At 32.9% G+C, this 18,519-nt stretch overlaps 1 protein-coding gene across 1 annotated transcript in view; it reads right to left on the bottom strand.

Moving 5' to 3' along the window:
• The window catches only part of l(2)09851 (WD repeat-containing protein 1 l(2)09851), a 65,582-nt gene that overhangs the window by 15,920 nt on the left and 31,143 nt on the right, over positions 1-18,519 (bottom strand). The window lies entirely within an intron of this gene.

Below are 18,519 nucleotides of genomic sequence, written 5' to 3'. Positions count from 1 at the left end.
GGTTACTGCTGCCACTTAGAAACCCGTATTCTATTTAAGTGAAAAGTACACACTTTTAGTTGATATATTTATGATAAATAGTTGATTTTTATGGCATCTCATTTCGTTACAGCATAGCGAAACAATGGTCAACTTCATTAGAATGAAGCAGCGTACAGCTACGGCTAAGCTTAGACTTCCCTCTCTCTCGCACACTTTATCTCTTTCTCCTACTTATACATATAGTAACGCGCCATATTTGAAGCAGGTACACAGCTTTGACGCAGTTTGTACTTCTTTGCCATAATTTGCCAACATTTAGCCATGCTGTAACAAAATTGTACATTTTACAATCACGATCTAAGTAACAAATGTTCTCGATCGTATCTTAAAAATTTGAAGTATAGATTACGTATACGTTCCTCGAAAAGTTCCATCCTGATCAAAACTTTGAAAAAAAGTACATATCAATACTTATCTGCTTCTTCGTTTATTTGCAGACTATTGTGAAACCATTCAATGATTTTTATAATCCTTTTAACTTGAGGTTCTAAGTCAAATTTTTTCATACACATGGCGTGATTTCAACATTCTTCCACGTCTGTAAAAAAAGTTGTAACAAAATTCTAACTAACTGAAGGTAAGTACGTAAACATAAATATATACTTAGATGAGTCAGTTTTTCTGAAAACTCAGTTGTTTTTTTTATGAAAAACCAAATGAATATATTACGATTTTCTAAGCCGTTACATCTCATGTGGGACCGTCGATTTTTTTAAGGAGATGAGCAAGAATATGCCATTGCCTATTTTGGTCTTCTTTCCCATTGGAACCAACCAACATGTTTATCGCTGAGTTTAAGTTGCCTTCTATGTACGCAATAAGAACTACTTTTTGAGCAGAAGTCATATTTTTTCTTGCATTTACAGCTTTCCTATTGAGTTAGAAACAAATAAAATTAGACTATCGTGTTCATGATGTTACTTGTATATAGAAATTATGTAGTCATAAGGTAAATGTAATGTACTTCTCAAAATATATTCCTGGAACAAGATACAAATTACACTAGCAGAAAATCATTTTTCCTTTTCTTGGATTTTTTGTCACTCTGCCCATGTTTTATACTGCTGATTGCACTTTTCAATACTTTTTGATAGCCAAGAGCAAAAACTTTTTTTCAAGAAATCAGATCAAGTATTTTTCAAACAAATTTTCACCATATTCAAGTTTATTGTGAGATTTCTTTTAATACATCGATTCTTATCACTGTAAGTATAACTAAAGCTAAATAACAAAAAACTTGAGTAAGCAAACGATGTAAGTGATTCTCTTTTTTTTATGACAAAAGAGAGTTTGCAGTATACTATTAAATAAAAGTATCGATGTATCAAAAGAAATCTTACAATCAACTTGAATATGGTGAAAGTTTGTTTAGTACGTAATCAATACTATTAATACTCATAGCATGTTGGATAATTAGACTGATCGAACTATCAACAGAACATTTAAAAATGTTCGGAATCGCTGCAGTTTTGTTAGAACTCGACAATAAAAGACAAGAAAGAAAATAAGCCAGAGAACACTTAAAATTGAGACGCAATTTTATAAAAAATACGTCAAATTCATTTCATATTGGGAATAAAATATTTAAAACGATGTACAGGTACTCACTTATCGCAATACACATTTACAACCTTTGTAAAAATTGGTATACATAAATAGAACTCTGTACACGACGTATCCTACGTTACATTCGTTCATCTGACTCGTGAGGATCGTCAAAATATAAATATACAAGCAGAGTAATAAATTCAATATATATATATACTAGTGGGCCTAACGCCCCCTGCGCGCTCCGCACGCCAACCCCCCACTAACAGATTGAGTAAACAAAATAACGACATTACTCGTGTATGTATCAATGCAGGCTGATAATTAGTTCACAACAGCAGAATACGTAACTCACAAAGGAGTTGATAAAACATATGATAACATAAATATTAATTTTCCAATAGAATTTTAAATAATACCAGAGAAGGTCTTCCACCACACGAATTAAAAATAAAAATAAATGCTATAGTAGTGTTAATAAGAACTTTAAGTATATCAGACGGACTCTGTAGAGGCACAAGATTAAAAATAACAAAATTATTTAAGTATAATATAGAAGCAGAAATAATGACAGGAAAATAACAGGAAGCAAAGTTTATATTCCTAGAATAACATTGAATACTGGCATCTGATCATCATTACCTTTTATCTTCTATAGAAAACAGTTTCCATTTGTATTAGCATGTTCTATGTTTACCAACAAATCAGAAAAACAAAGTTTTGATTCCTTAGGATTGTATATTAAAAAACCTTTATTCTCTTACGGACAATTATACGCTGCTTTATTAAGATATAAGAATCCAAAAAGAATTTTTATTCAAATTGAATTTGAGAATAAATCAGAAATTAAAAATATTGTTTAGCAAGACATTTTTCAGTAATTCAAAAATATGTAACTTTGAAGATCGTCACATTTAAACAGACGTATGTGAATTCATAAAAACCATAAAAAACAAATGTGTGAAAAATGTGGAAAGGGTTTTAAAAGAACAGATGGGTTAAAATGACACATGAAATGTAACAACATTGAGCTAACAGAATGAATTATTGCTTCAAAAGCTTAATTGTGTTTGTCTATTTAATTATACCTCTTTCTGAATTATGTCTTTTTGTTAATGAAGTCCTCAGGTAATCAAGAATTTTATATTTGGGTAAAGTAAACATGGACCAGAAAGAGATTTTAAATGTACAAGTTCAATCAAGTTAAACAAATAATGGTACTTCAGAGACATATAGTGAGTAAGGGGGAGCGAATAGACAGAGGGAGACCTATGATCAGTTACTTAAAAAACCCTAAAATCGAGGTATAACTTGGGTACTAAATTACGTATATTTTCCAACATTTATAATGGTAAAACATTCTATAAATAAGTATTTGGGGGGGGATGAGGAGGGGGATCGGGGGGGGGGGAGCTTACTCAAATATAATTTGATCAAAAATGACGTAAAAACAAGCAAATAACTACGTAAACCGAAGGGGAGCTAAGGGGGAGCGGAAGGGCTGAGACTCACTTTCTTCAATGTAACTATATAATATAGGGATATATATATATATATGTGTGTGTGTGTGTGTTTTTGTGTGTGTGTGTGTGTGTGTGTGTGTACATACGTTATAAGTAAGTGAAAAAGACTAACTTAAATACGTATAATCGGAATGGGCTACAATTTTTTTGATAATAGCTTCAGATTGGATATCTGAGCTAATGATTTAACTCTGGTCATGTTTGATTAGTAGGTAAAATTTAGACAGCATTTTTTTATCATGCTCTTATTGTTAGACAAATAAAAAAAAAAAATTTTCCTGCGATAACTTCTTTGACATACTAATATACTTTCTCTGAGAACTGGCCTTTCTAGAGCTGACATCTCATGAAGTTTGATTTGTATTTTTTTTTATCCCCCAATATATTAGCATTTCTTGTGAAAATCAGTTATATTTTAAGATCTCGTAAACAGATTTCAACGATTGATTTTAGTTTTAGTTAGTTATATATTAAGGTTTAGTTTCATCTCTGCAGCGGTTTGAAAAAAAAAATTTTTATTTTATACCGTATTAAGGTTTTTGCTGAATTTACTTAATTTTCATAACTTCACTATGTTGTTTGCGTAAAAAATTTTTATTTTTGAGCTCCAAATCCTTCTATATTTATAAAATATAAACAATTTTCTCTTCAATTCAAAGTGTCCATGGCATTTTTTAATCATGTTTGTTTATCGAAGAAATCATATTATTTTTCAATCATTTATACATATCTTAGGGTCTTGTTGTTTGATTTGATTTTATTGATTTAGGGCTGAAGGTTTTATTTTGTGTGTGTTGCGTGTTTAATAAATGTGTTGTAAATACATTTTTTGAAACTATTACTCAACTTACCTTCGCGTCACAAAAATGTTCATATATGGATGTATATAATAAATGTACGTAAGTGCATAACTTAGCAGGTAACAAGTCATATTTCAGAATTTCCTGAATCAATTTTAATAAACCTTGAGATTTCCATTTTACAATGTCTAGTTCAATCTAGAGACAATATTTTAAGTTTATTGATTCGTTTTCTTTTAACTCCAATGCAAGTGCCTGCGGGAGTTTATATCTATGAGTACGTACCTTCATAGTTTGTTGTACATATAATAGAACAGAAAGCTTTCAATATGTTTCTATTCAGGTCCCTACACTTGTTGAACTTCAATTTTTACAATGTCTTTTTTGTTTCAAATTGAAAATCATTGTTATGTTAACGTTTTATTTTAATAAAATGTCTTCCAACAAGAATTCCAGGACTAGAGCATATTTTTAGAGTGAATATTATAGTAACTGGATTAAATGTATTTTAGTATGACTAATATAAATGTAAGATAAAAAAATTTAAAAAACAAAACGTATGAATAAAAAGCTGTGGGCCAACTAATAAGAAAAGGGTTCGAAAAATAATTAATAACTCAGCAGACTGGTGAATGATTTGATACAAATACTACTGCAAATTCTCATTTTTTTTTCTCAATTTCTTTATAGAATGTGAATAGCAATTTTTACACTATAGACATACTAAGAACGCATTTAGTGTACCTCTGTGCGACGTTTTTTTATGCCAAGGGCGCAAAATGCTGTTTGGCGTACGTATTCACATATTTCGTATCATCTATTTACGCTTTAGTTGCTGAGTTTCATAACACAACGAATTTTAATTTTTCTATATTAAATTCTTGACATTAAGCTAAGTATGTGTCAACAAATATTTCAATAAATTTATGAAACCAAAAATTTATTGTACGACATAATAAGTTGTCATTTACCACGACAATTAACATTTTTTATATTCTCGAATAGACAAAGATTCCGGTTATCAGACGGTACTATCCAACCCAAATACCGTTAGTATACATAGTCCATGTCGTAGGTATGGTCAGGTAACTGTACTGCCCGTGGATGATAGACGGACATTCGGCTACTAGACACTGCCCGTATTTGGCCTGTAAGGGATAAAGTAGCAGACGATTTCTTTTGTAAATTTTTTTTCTAGAGAGTTAGTGAAAAGATTTTTCAGTTGACCAAGTTTTTTTATAAAGTTCAAAGATATCTGTAGAGCATACAAAATGCTTATTAAAAAAATTATATTCATTATGCGGTGTGCTAAAAAAAAAAAAAAATGAGCGAAGCAACAATAACGTGATGGAGTACAACACGAAAAGAAGAATTTTTTTTTCACTGTTTCAAAAGGGAAACAATTTCGAAGAAATAATAATTTGTTAAGACATAAAAAACTGGCTACACACGGAGGTATAATTTGGGTTGAGAGAGTGCAAAAGTTGTGTAGTCAGAGTCCAACACAACATCAAGCTTACTCAGTACCAACTGTAAGGCTACTACAGTACGATGTTTGTGTTGCTACAGTTTGACGCACCGCTAAGCTGTAAGAGCCCGAAGAGAGGGGGCGAGCGAGCCCAAGGCTTTGGACTCTCTCATTACAATCCTGGAGGCTCACAGTCTAACGATAAATATAGATATATATATGCATGGATGTAGTCAGAGAGAGGAAAAAGGTGTGCAGCGCTATACACTAATGTTGTATATATGTGCATATGTTTGCATTTCTTTTTTCTTACGACGTGCAAAGCATGGGCTCGCATCAGCTGCGGCCGTTTTAACTATTTACACGCTGTACAGCTTGTTAATGTTTTTCATTATGTAGTTTATACGTGTTAGTGTAATTATCAGCAATGTTAGTGATGATGGTCCTCAGTTCAGTATAATTACGAAAATCTATTATCATTTTGGTGAAATTTACTTTTTACTTCGGCAAATGGATATGTTATATTTTAAACACCACTACTATACTTTTGAAGTGACAATAAATACACTAACGAAGCAGTTACGTTGTTTTAAAATGTTACTAAATATTGAGCCTTGCGTATGTGTAAAACTTAATGGTGAAATGTATGTAGCAACTAGATATGATGTTTAATTAAATCTTTGTACGAATCTTTCTTTTAATTTACAGAAATAATAACTGTATACAAAATTACTGAGGTTATTATTTTCCCTTCAAATTTTATGTTATTTATTTAAAATAATTGTTTTTTGTAATCTTAACTTTAAAAAAATTATAATTTTTAGCCATGCATGTCGCTGTGTACGTAGGTATCATATACGTATATATAGGTATTATACATACAGTTACGTAATACGTATGTGTCTGCACATCTCAGATTCTTTGTATGTCGGTGTATATATCTTTTTTTTTTCTATATTATAGTGCTCTACGTCCGGCCCCTTTAATAAGGGCACTACTATGGGCACTTAGCACTTTGGAGAAGGAAGGGAAGAGGGATGGGAGGCCACCCATTACTAGGAGGGGGGTAGGGGGAAATTAGGCAATTATGCTGCGAGGAGGTCGCCTACACCCTCCTCGAGGAGCATTGCGTGGTGAAAAAGCACATGTGAAAGACACAGAGGTACTTGCCCGAAAAGTCGCAATGGCCGGGAATCGAACCACGGTCGCCCGCGTGTCAATACACGACCTAGCCAACTGAGCCACCGCGCGCTCTGTGTATATATCTATATTTATCTTCAGGCCGCGCCGTGAGCCCCCGAGATTGTCATGAAAGAGTCCAAAGCCTTGGGCTCGCTCACCCCCTCTCTTCGGGCTCTTCCAGCTTAGCGGTGCGTCAAACTGTATCAACACAAACATCGGACTGTAGAAGCCTCATTGCGTTGAACTGTATTAGTTCAGTAAGTGTACGAGCTCTCTCAACCCAAATTATACCTCCGTGCAAACGTAATTGAAGACTACAATTAATTTTAATGAAGATGAAGATTATGAGAATCATAATCGCTTCACAGATAGCGAAAAGAGCAGCGAATATAAGCCAGATAGTGACCATGAAATGTGTGATAATAGAGAAAAAGGGGTCTTATACTGGGACTGTTTAAAAAAATTTATGTAACAGTGTAGTTCGCCCTCTGCATGCGTAGATTATTTATTTATTGAAGGAAATCAAACAGTACGACTAGAGAGTACCAGCGTCACATAAAATGCTTCTTAAACAGATTGGTGAAAATAAGTAAAAAGTTAAAAAATTCAATATAACTGATGATAACGGCAAGTCAAAATTTGTTTATTTTGGTATCAGTGATTATTTAATGAAGTACACTGATACCAATTTATTTAAGAAAAAATTTATTAATTTAAAATTTAATATGGATGGTGTTTCAATTTCTAAATTCAGTCCAGTAAAATTGTGGCCTATAATATGTCGAAGATATTCTTATACAAATGTACATGAGCCCTTTGTTGTAGCATGCTATTGTGGAATAGGAAAGCCCAAACCAATTATTTGGAAAAATTTATAAACAAGTTGAACTCTCTTCTACAAAATGGAATACAGATAAATAATAGGTATTTTGGGGTGTCAGAACAATCGTTCATTCGTGATCGTCCAGCACATTTTTTTTAAAAGCTGACAAGAATCACAATGGCAACAGCAACTGCGTGAAAAATATGATATTGTTGGACTAAGAAAAAATAGACAAATTTCATTTCCATACAACAATGCCAATCAAAAGAATAGAACTGATTTTTCTTTAAGATCTAGAAAAGACCCAGAGCACCATACTCGTGATTCACCTTTGCTGTTTCTTCATCCAACTATCAGTATGATCAAATACTTTATTCTTGACTCCCTGCATCTTATTGATCTTGGAATTATGAAGAAGTTATTAGAGTACTGGACTACTATCAACATTACTAAACTGGAAAAAATGAAAATCCCAAAGATTTTTACGAGATTGATAAACTTGTCGGGACGAATCCCTTGCAACTTTTAAAAGGCAACGAGGTGCTTTAGTGATTGGGCAAAATGAAAAGCAACAGAGTATAGGATGTTTATATTGTACGATGGCTTTGCAGTATTTAAAGATATTGTATCTACTGATCAATAAAAACATTTTCTACTATCAAGTATCACTTATAGAATACTCTCAAGTAAAGAAAAATACTATAAAAATTTATGTCAGGTTAAGAAATATTTACAAAGTTTTGTAAGAAATTATGGTCAGTTGTACGGTGATAAAATAAGTGTATCAAACATACATAATTTACTTTATATAGCTGATGATGTAGAAAATAGAATGTGCCGTTTGACGAATATCACTGCTTATGCATACGAAAATAAGTTGGAAGTTTTACGTAAAAGTATAAAAAGTAAAAATAAGCCCTTGAAACAACTATGCAGACTTGTCCCAAGAAATGTTTTAGCAAAAACGACTTCACTTAAAAAAGTAGAATTTGTTCAGATCTTAAACTGCAGTAGATCCAAAATTAAACGTATATCCTTCAAAAGGTATGAATTCACCAGTAAAGAACCTAATAACGCTGTACTGTTATAAAATAGTCAGATAATAAAACTCACAGATATATTTTATTCAAATCACAACCAAGTGACATTAGAATTCAAGATGACATTGTAAATATAGTTTAAAGTGCTTTCAAAAAATCAGTATACTGTAGTTTTTCACATGTATCAAGTTAAACAAATAAGGCCACCTATTTCCATGAACGTTTTTGTAGATAATATTTACTGTAAACTAATGTAAATAAATTATTTGGGGTACTTGAAGATACCAGAATTGAGTTTGTAGCACTTTTTACACACTTATAATAAGAAAAAATCAAAATTTAATTTTTCTTACTATGGGCACAAAGTGCAACTGCTGCTTTGTGCTCTCAGGCGCTCATGTTTGTAGTTTGTTCTTTCAGGCGCTCATGTTTGTACTTTGTACTCTAGTGGTGTAATGTACCATTTCCGACCTCAGGCGTTTTTGAGGGTCAAGTGTGCCTTCGATAGAAAAAAAAGGATTTGCTACATAAGTGCCATCACTCTGCGACTGCCTAAATAGCCCCGAAGACGACGGCACCTATCCGACGAAAACTACTATTTTGTAAGTAAATTGTACCTAGTTTTTGGTAATTTCTATGGTACATTACGTCACTAGGGCACAAAGTACAAACATGAGCGCCTGAAGGGCGCGGTTGTTGTATGTTGGTACCCGAGTCGCGTATAATTTTTTTTTTACCGAGGGCGCAAAGTGCAATTTCGTGCCCGTGAGCACACTTTGCGCCCAGTAAATCACTTTGGGCCATAGGGCAGATAAGACCTTTGGGCCTGGAGGGCACGTAAAACTTTTCTGTCCATAGGCCTAAAGTTACAAGGGCGTAAAGTGTGACCCGAGGGCGCAAAGCAGCAGTTGCACTTTGTGCTCATGGTAAAAAAAAAAATTTTTTTTTGTAATGTAAATCAAGCATACAATTGAATATGTTATATGCTTCATAATTTTTGTAAATACAGTATTATTTTTCATTAAAAAAAATAATGCGTACCAGGTACAATACTTTCTTTTGCCAATTTAAATACTTGTTGACAAAAATGAATTAAGAAGGAAAAAAATCATTCTCAAATAAGCTTGTGTACCATCTGAATAAGGAACATGTTCAGCTTAAAAATTAAATACTCTTAGAGACAATAGTCATACCACAGACACAAAATTCATTTTATCATTCGCTGACAGATCCATTTTAACGAGCTGATGTCTATCTTCCGACTTAATACCCATAAGTATTTTTAAGTGGGTGCTTGATACAACAAATTTTCCCATTACTAGAATTCGTGATGCTTGTAGTAATTTAGATCTCAGTTTTATCCCAATGAGCACAGTGTTCTGGATATACATTATTTTTGGCAACATTTCCTGGTAAAATCCCGGTTAACTTATTTCTTTGTCTTCTAATGTACACTTATTGTGAGTAACAGTATCAAGACGAGTAGCTATTCTGATTGCTTTGAGAAAACGAAGGTCACCATTTGAGAAAAAACTTTTCACTATGATTCCTTGACTTCTTAGGCTGTCAATAATGTACGACCACCTCTTTAACACGCCATTAAAATCTAATTCATTTCGATTACCGAACAAACGTAACAAAAAAGATAGAGCGTATTGTTGAAGAAGCTGAGCCATGAAAGTATACAAGATTCGACAGTGGATTGACCTTGAAGTGCTTTTCTATTTGTTCAGCAGATGTTGCTAAAAAAGTGTAAGCAACTGGCATTGAAATTTCATCAGTTGGTAAAACAAAGTCAACTAGTTGGTTGGTGTGAGGGTCAAATTAAACCTTGACATAAGAGTTGTATTGTGACTAATTCAAATGTAAAAAGGAAGGTGTCATTTCCTTAAAAAACTTTTCGATTCTTTAACTCGTAATGAACTCTCAGCTACCAGTGGATTACTATTGTAAATAAATTGCCGTACAGATTTCTAAGATGGTAATGGTAAATTGGCTTTTAATATTTTATACAGCATAAGTAGATAAGCTATGGCGGTTCTAGAACAGCCCCCCTCTCCGCGGCATGTACCCCTCTGCGACGTGCCCCTGCTTCCCCTGCGACCAATGGGCGAGCGAGTCCAGCAGTTTCCTTTTTTTTTTGCGCGCGCCGCTTGTGCGTGCTACCTGCAGAGCTGCTCGAGTTGTACGCAGTGCAATGCGCGTTTGCAGCGTTGATTGGCGCGCTGCTTGAATATGTAAAATCTTGTGCAGCTTGCACACGTGATGGTTATATGCATTTTTTAATGTAAGCGAGGGTGTTGCATTATATTGTAGGATGTGAGGTGGAAGGAAAATAATTGTTAACATTGTTGTTTATTTTTGTTCAATCAGTTTATTTTAAAATAAAAAAATTGACATGTACAAAACTAGAATTGCAAAATGGTTTGTTAAACACCTTATTCTTGAAATGCAAAGTATATACAGTGAATATTTTATTACTATTTTTTTCACCATATGCTATACTTAACCAACGACGTCGTGACCACTCATCAACGTAGGCATCAGTCTTTTCATTTTAAGACGTTCATATGCTGCATAGTATAAATCACTGTCTTGCTTTGATGACTTGACTGATGTGTTAGTAATAAACCATTGTTTTAATAAGTGTGCTTTATGTAGAGCACAAAATAGCTTTTTTTTTTCGAAATGATTTTGCCCATGTGTAAGGCATACGGGAGAAGAGACTTTATCTTTAAGGTGTTTGAAGGGACGACATATTTGCGACAAATCGTGAACTTCTCGCGTCAGGATTGAGCTAATGAATTGGGCTTCATCACTTCCATACGTATAAATTCTTCTAAGGTTTTAAGTAATAGTTGTAAGACGAAACTTTAAGTCATTTAATGTTATATCACCTTCAAACCATTAGATTCCGTGGACTTCTAGAGTCTGGTAATTATTGTTTTTTTATATCCAGCGGTAAATCATTGAAATTGCAGGGTGATTTGATTATCCAGTGCCCAACAACGTTTCCTTGCAATAAAACCATGGAAAATTCTTTTGGTATAAACTATCTATCAGCATTATGAAAGCCATGGATACTGATGATAAAATCCATGATGATGCGTTTGATGAGTATCTATAAATTGAGAATTTTAAGGTTCAAAAGTATTTTTTCTCAATGTCTTCTCTATTCGACTAGCTTCTCTTTTTCACCGTTGCTCTTACTACTTATGCTGAATTAGTAAAACTGCGAAAATAAGAAGATGCAACCACTATTTATAACTTTTCTGTATCAGAGCTAGCAACATCTTCCCACCCGCAGCGCTGCTTGAGTTTGCGTAAATTCTCTGCAATCCCCTCTCTGTAAGCGAGTATGAGATGCAACTTCCCTTCTCCTCGACCTCCCCCCCAGCCCGTGAATAAGTATGAGATACAGCTTCCCTTCTCTCCGAGCGCCTAAACCGCTGTGAGCATACCCGAGCTCGCGAGCAGCTGTGACTATACTTGAACAGTTGGATAGTTAGAAGCACCACTTTACTTTTTCATGCATTTTTGCTTAGAAGAGTTGTTCTTTTAAAACGAGAGAAGCAGATAATCCCAAAACGTTAAGTTTAGTTGTACCACATTCAGCTTAGGAGTCGCTCCAAATTTTTCTCTCCATGAGAAAATTAAAACGGCTTTATGTTTGGAGCACAGTTTCCTTTCCCACGCATCATTTATGTATACCAAATATACATACCTTGTCTCATATAATTATGGCTCTACATGTATAGTTCAAAGCCCCTTACGAATGCTGACTAATATTTTCTATCTAGAGCAATACACATAGTTGGTAGTAAAATTTTAAAGCAACTTGATGCTGAAGGTGCTTACTTTGTAAAGTTACGATTATTTAAAAATTATTAAAAGAAATAAAATTAATATGGGCACATTTTATTAAGAACATTATATTATTAAATTTTATGGAATTATTTTTAAAAATTGAAAATTCTTCAACTATTATATATGTTTAACTGCATATGTTAAATAATATTATAAACAATAATGAATAGGTACTATTAAATAAACAAATGTTGATTTTTGTAAATTAAGATTTTATTAAGAATACCTTACACATTATGAAAACTATAATGTCAATTTATTTGGATAAAACAGTTTATCATTTTACATTTGAAAATAAAAATAAATTTAAAAAACTTTAATCGAATTTTAGAGAACGACACACCTTTTTTCTATTCGTTTCTTTTTCTATTCTTTTCCTCTTATTCACATATGTTACTTTACACACAATTTCGAGTGATGGCATATCATCAACTTGCGGTGATGATATATCAATTACCTCCTTACAATTACTTAATGACGATGTTGTTAAATCAATGACTAATGCCTTAGTATTCACTAATGATGATGTCATTAGATCAACGACTGGCACAACTAAATTCAGAGGTACTGCTGGCGGTGAACTCCAGTTTGCAATCTCAAATCTCTCCGTATAGAAAGGATTAGGGGATGCTGGAAAAAGATTCCTAGAATCCAATGATACTGCATCGATGTTTGAAAACCATGCTGTTTCCCACGGTAAAAAAGAGATTGATTCTAGAAAAAGTTCACATAATAATTATATAAATTATAAATTATAAATTATAAATAATTTTAAAAAAAGTAATAAAGTATAGCAAAGTAATTTACCAAAATCCTGAGCTGCAGCCGTTGGTGAATTTCACCGCACCGTTTCAAGCGTCTCAAACCTCTCCGTAAAGGAAGGTGTAGGAGACGATAAAGATATATTTGTCGTCGGGATGACGACTCCAGGACAAGACGGTCCCGGAGGAAGACTTAAGTCACTTTCTGGTACTGCTGACAATGCTCCATCAATGTTTGAGGGCGTTGCTGTTGTCCACGATGAAAAAGATACTGATTCTAGAGGGGATAGAGTTATTTAACAATAATTTAAGATTTATTATAAATACGTAAAAAAATTATAAAATAAAACGTAGCTTACGAAGGAGTGCATCAAAATCTTCTTCGTCCATAATGGAAATTGAGTTTGCAGATACTCGTTGTGGTGATGTGCAAGGTTCTAAATCACCATCATTAAAATCTTGCGGCAGCATATTATCCAAAATATTCTGGAAACTCTCTATTTCTATAAGTTCTATTTCAGTATAGAACGTATGTGATGGACGTGTATGAACCATTTCGATGATTTTACAAAACTAAATATTTTAGTATTCAGCCCTCCTTTCAAACACTTTGAAGCAGCTACTCCAAAAACTGTAGCTTATTCCCCCACCTTATTCTAATTTTGAATACTCATTTTAAACCAATGGAAAGACTTATTCATCATTCAACAACCCTTTTTACTACATATCCATGGCATCAGAGGTCTACGATTACTTGAAAATTTGACTTCCCCCTCCCTCCAACTACCATAAGCCAATTGGAAAACTTAACTTCTATCACGTGTGAATTTCTGCAGGTAAGGGAAATTTTATCCCTCTTAGTGCGCGGATACCAATTTTCTCTCCCTAATAATATACTGCGGAGAACGCCCTAGACGGTCCTCAAGTGTCATAGTCACACTATTCGAATTAGTCGAGGAGTAAAGGAGTTAAACCACAAGCTCGCACAACGCATAGGTCGAGACACACTCATCAAGGTATGGTAAAATTTTTATAACTACTTTTTTATGTAATACTTTTTTCTATACTTCACTCGAGACGCAGAAATGATGTTGAGAGTTATACTTTTCTATATTTCACTCGAGACGCAGCAATGATGTTGAGAGTTTTACTTTTCTATACTCATTTCACTCGAGACGCAGAAATAATGTTGAGAGTTCTACTTTTTATATTTCACTCGAGACGCAGAAATGATGTTGAGAGTTCTACCTTTCTGTATTTCTCATTAATAGTTTAATTTTTCTCTAGCTTTGTAAGAAGCGAAAACTCTTTAATTTATTTCATTTTATTTTTTTCAGCATAAATATGGTAAAAAGACTACTGATGGTGATATAAGAAGATATCAGGAACGTCTGATTTTTCGTGCTTTGCAACGACACATAACTTCTTTTGAACAACAACCTCCTGAACTCATGTCAATGGATCTTTCTGCAGGAGAAATGCCAGAAGTAATAGTGGAAGAAGAAGAAGAAATCGCAGCACCAATAAAATCAACAGCTAAAGAAGTAGAGGCAGCGCCAACAGCAGCATCATATAAAAACGATTTTTCAGAAGAAAAAATGCAGTTTTCCCAATGCGAATGGTTAGATAATATTGATTTACAATCATCACTTTCACCATCATAGGCATCATGGTTTTGCGAACAAAACTGGGACGAACTATTGGAGTCAGCACCGGGAGTGGTAAAAACAGGAGCAACTACTGCTACAGCCGTATGTAAGGACAACGATGAAGTTTTAAAGTCTGTATTTGCCCCAACTATGACCGGAGAAAATATACCCCTCCCGTCAACGTCATCACCACTGCCACCATCACTCGCAATAAATTCTCTATTGCCCGAAAATTTTGAGACGTGGTCTGAAGAGGATAAATATACGCTTATAGAAAGAGTACACATATCTTTAAAAAAAAGAAGAAGACAAAATAATAGCTCGGGAGAAAAAAAAAATGATCACGGAGAGAGAAAAAATTATTGACAAGTTACAAAATAAAAAGGCTATGAAAGAAAAAAAAAAAAAAAAAGCAAAAAAAACAAAAGGCAATAGAGCAGAAGCGGAAAGCTGATTTACTCAAGATGGAAAGATGCAAAAAAAAAAAAAATTTCATAAGAAGTCTTTACCTCAAAAATTATTAACTGATATGTTTAGGTTTTAAATGTATACCTGTAAAGAATATATATATATATATATATATATATATATATATATATATATATATATTACGCATGTTAAATTTTTATGTAAAAAAAAAAACAATTTACTATGATTTAATAAAATTTTCTACTTTATTAATAAAAATTCAGCCTATTTTCATTTTGTCTTGATTATACTGAAATTCAACTTTTGTTATTTTTTTATCTCACATGCAACAAAAATACTACGTATAAATTTTTTAATTAAAAGTATATTTATTAATCACAAGTATTATTTATCTCAACAATAATTAAAAAAAATTTTATTACATTTTCAGTTACAATAATAAATAATTGAGTACGTAACCTTCCAAATTTCACTCATTTTACGACTTTGCATCCAATCTTTTATTGCCAGCACATTCTTCACAGCACACATTGAATCAATATGAAAGCTATGATGTTTGCACGGCACGTAGTCTTGTATGAGATTTACAAGAGCAGGGCACCCATACTCCTTAACAATAATAACTCTGAAAAATATATATACATATATATTTATTATTTACAAGAAAATGTATATTATTAGACTCAAGATATTTTTTTATTCAGTTAATGATACATACTTGCATGATAGTATGTTTTGCAACCACTTTTTTTTCTTAAGACCTTTGACATATACTGTTCCAACGTCAAACAGCATGCGTTTAAATTTTTCTATTCCCTTTTTGTAAGAAATGTCACCAGAATTCTAGTTTATACTATGGCAGCAGCAGTGGAGGTATTTGAAAATGAGCCCGAAGTTTTTGTACGAGAAAGTAATGAAAATGTTGTAACATCAGTCAAGACATGTAAAATTAAAACCGCTTCATGTAATAATAATGAGAGCGTTATACCAGCAGCAGTTTCTAATTGTGTTCAAGGTAAAAATGAAGGAGAAGCAAAAATATCAGCACCTACAGTATGTGTTCAAGGTAATGGTATAGTACCTGCAATGCAAGTTCCGCATGATGAAATTGATGCATCCGTAAGTTTGAATGATGTAAATAGTGCATTTGAAAATCGTATCACGACCGCTTTAATTGTGAATTTGAAACACTAAGATATAAAAAAGTTTCTTAAAGATGTCGAACAGCAATTTGTTCAACGAATTCAACAATCTTTAGAGCTATATCAAGCACTTAAAGTTAATACGATGTTGACAGCTGAATATGTGATAGTAAAAGATAATGTCAAGGATATAGATTTAAAATATTTTAATACGAAATCGCATACTATTTACCAGACAACTAACTTAAATGAATGCAAATATATGCGATCGTTGCCTTCACTATTTTTGGTCCAAACAAAAGTTAGAAATGCATTAAGTTGATTGCAAAAATTTAAATAAGTATAAAATTACTCTACCTAATAGAAAAAAGCATGAGCATATACTTGAATTTAAAAATTTCACATACAAGAATCGAGTACCTTTTGTTGTATATGCAGACTTCGAATGTTTACTGGAACCTGTTGAAAGTGACCGCGCATATCAACATCACATGGCTTTTAGTATTGGTTATTTTGTTAAGTGCTATTATGATGATAGCAAATCAGAGTATAAAAGTTATAGACAGTGTGATGGAGATGAAAAAACACCTGCTCAATGGTTTGTTTAAGATCTATATTTTCTAGCTTTGAAATTAGAAGAATTATATAAAAATCCTTTGAAGATGATTCACCTGACGAATAACGAGCGAATTCAATTTAACAAGGCTTCATTGTGCCATATTTGCAACCAACCATTTACTTCAAATGATAAAAAAGTTTAAGACCACTGTCACCTTACTGGAAAGTGAGTATACTTTTTCTATAATAATAATAGTAATAATAATAAATTAATACTTGTACATGATTTTTTTATGGATATCGTGGACCCGCACACAACAAGTGTAATATTAACTATCAAGACTCGAGAATGATACCTATAATTTTTCATAACTTGAGTGGTTATGATTCACACTTGTTTATCAAAGAACTTGCTACATGTTTTTCGGGAAGAATTCAGCTTTTGCCGCAAACGAAAGAAAAATATATTTCGTTTACAAAATACGTTGAAGGAACTGAAATTAATCTCCGATTTATCGATTTATTTAAATTTATGGCCTCATCTCTCGACAAATTATCCTCATATTTAGAAGAACTAAAAATTTTAGAAACAATTTTCTAAAGTGATGATAAATATACTTACGATCAGATAAATTTATTAAAAAGAAAAGGTGTTTTCCCTTATGATTATGTTTCTTCGTTTGAAAAACTAAAAGAAAATAAGCTGCCATCAAAACAAGATTTCTACAGCAGTCTTTACGAAGCTCACATAACCGATGAAGAGTATGAGCATGCTGAAAATGTTTGGAATAATTTTAACATTGGAACTCTTGGAGAGTATTCTGATTTATATTTGAAGACGGACGTACTTCTACTCGCTGAAATATTTAAAAATTTTCGGAATAGTTGTCATGAGGCATATGAATTAGACCCAGCTCATTATTTTACAACTCCTGGCTTAACCTGGGATGCTATGTTAAAGTATACGAAGGTAATTTTTTTTTACATACATGTATGCATATAACAATAATTATGTTTAAAGTTTTTTGGTTTTATAATAGGTGAAATTAGAGTTGTTAACAGACATTGACATTGTTATGTTTATCGAGCGTGGCATACGAGGTGGAATCAGTCAATGTTGCAATCCATATGCAAAAGCTAATAATCCTTATACATGAAAGAAGACTATCAAGAAGATAAAGATGAAAAATACCTCATATATTATGATGTCAATAAGTTATATGGATGGGCTATGACCCAACCATTACCTTACGCAGATTTTAAATGGATTCAAAATACAAATTCAATGGGTATTTTAAACGTGCCTGATGATGCTGAAATCGGTTATATACTTGAAGTGGATCTTGAGTATCCTAAAACCCTTCACAACGCTCATAAAGATTTACCATTCTGTGCTGAGCATATGGCACCTCCTGGATCCAAACAAAATAAACTAATGACCACCTTATATAACAAAGAATGATATGTGATACACTACCGTGCACTCAAGCAAGCTGTAAGTCATGGTCTTCGCATAAAAAAAAATCATAGAACTCTACAGTTTAAACAAAGTCCTTGGCTAAAAAAATACATCGACTTGAACAGTAAAAAACGTCAAAATGCTAAGAATGACTTCAAGAAGATGTTATATAAGTTATTTAATAATGCCGCTTACGGAAAGACTATGGAAAATGAACGTAAACGAGTT

Source organism: Copidosoma floridanum, unplaced genomic scaffold (assembly GCF_036245765.1).
Source record: "Copidosoma floridanum isolate Cflo_tuat_1 unplaced genomic scaffold, Cflo_Japanese_pri ptg000013l, whole genome shotgun sequence".
Taxonomy (NCBI): domain Eukaryota; kingdom Metazoa; phylum Arthropoda; class Insecta; order Hymenoptera; family Encyrtidae; genus Copidosoma; species Copidosoma floridanum.
This window is presented reverse-complemented; position numbering and strand designations above follow the sequence as displayed.